The sequence below is a fragment of the Schistocerca serialis genome, chromosome 1 (genome assembly GCF_023864345.2).
Source record: "Schistocerca serialis cubense isolate TAMUIC-IGC-003099 chromosome 1, iqSchSeri2.2, whole genome shotgun sequence".
NCBI lineage: Eukaryota > Metazoa > Arthropoda > Insecta > Orthoptera > Acrididae > Schistocerca > Schistocerca serialis.
The window spans coordinates 456,504,582-456,505,804 of NC_064638.1; positions in this window are offsets into that span (position 1 = coordinate 456,504,582).

Consider the following 1,223-nt stretch of genomic DNA (forward strand, 5'->3'; position numbering starts at 1 on the left):
AAAGAAGGGAGGGGGAGTCTGAATGCACGTCAGTATGTGCCCAGAACTCTGTTCTCATAAGATTCATGACCAGGCTACCAAGCGGAGTTTTGCAGCAGGATAATGCGAGGCCCCCTGTATTGTAGTTCACACAAATAGTGCTTGCTTGTATGAGTCGCAGACTGGTCTACCCAATGCCCAAAATCGTCACACACAGAGAATGTGTCAGATGAGATAGGAAGACGTACTTTCACACGAGCCTACAGCCAGCACATGTTTCAAAGATAGCAGGTTGTTCCTCAGAACGACATTCAGAATCCATTCGGAGAAGTTTCGGGCTTGCAGTTTGTCATCATAACTATCTAATATATTAAGTTGAAAGGAAAGGTATAAATCATACCGAACTGACAAACTAATAACACATAATATATTTAAAGAAAACTAGTTATGAAAAGAATCAAACTTTGAAATAACCTAACTAATAGGCTAAAATAACAACAGTAATTGTTAAGCATTTCAAATTACAAGGTAAAGCAATTATGTGAGGAATAGGAAAAATTAATCACAATGAAACACCACCACCAAAAACCTCAATGAACAGTAAACCAGTTATACCAGGGTAGATATGCTAACCATTATCATCAAAAGAAAATCTTGAATAAAGACTACTGTCACCAGACATCAAATAGTAAAATAAACAAAAAATAAGAAGCTGTTAAAACTGCAGAAAAAAAGGAACGAATCAAACAGTTAATTCATCTCAAACAAACCATCTCAAGAATTAAATTCTTTGAATAAAATCTAGCTATACCACACAAAAACGAACCGGAAGGATAAAAACAAATAGAAATGAAAGGTACAAACTTCACAGTAGAACCTACAAAGTGAATATCCTGAGAATCCTTTAAATTGTAAATTACTGAACCTGCACACATGAACAACAATAGCTTCAATAAAGTGTGAGTCAACAAATGAAAAAAAGCAACCTTTGGAAAACTCATTACCAATATTCTTATTATTAAACTTAATTGCTTTAAAGTAGAAAGAGCAATTTTTTTCAAATCTAACTCAAAATTAGCCCCCAAACCAGCTATAAACATAGTCATATACCCAATCAATAATAAGAACCAACCACAATTACAGGCATCTAATACTGGACTAAAATGAATCAATAAATAAACACCAGCAGTAACATAAGTAGAGGAATGAACCAAAGCAGGAACAGGAGAAGAAGCAGCCACAGT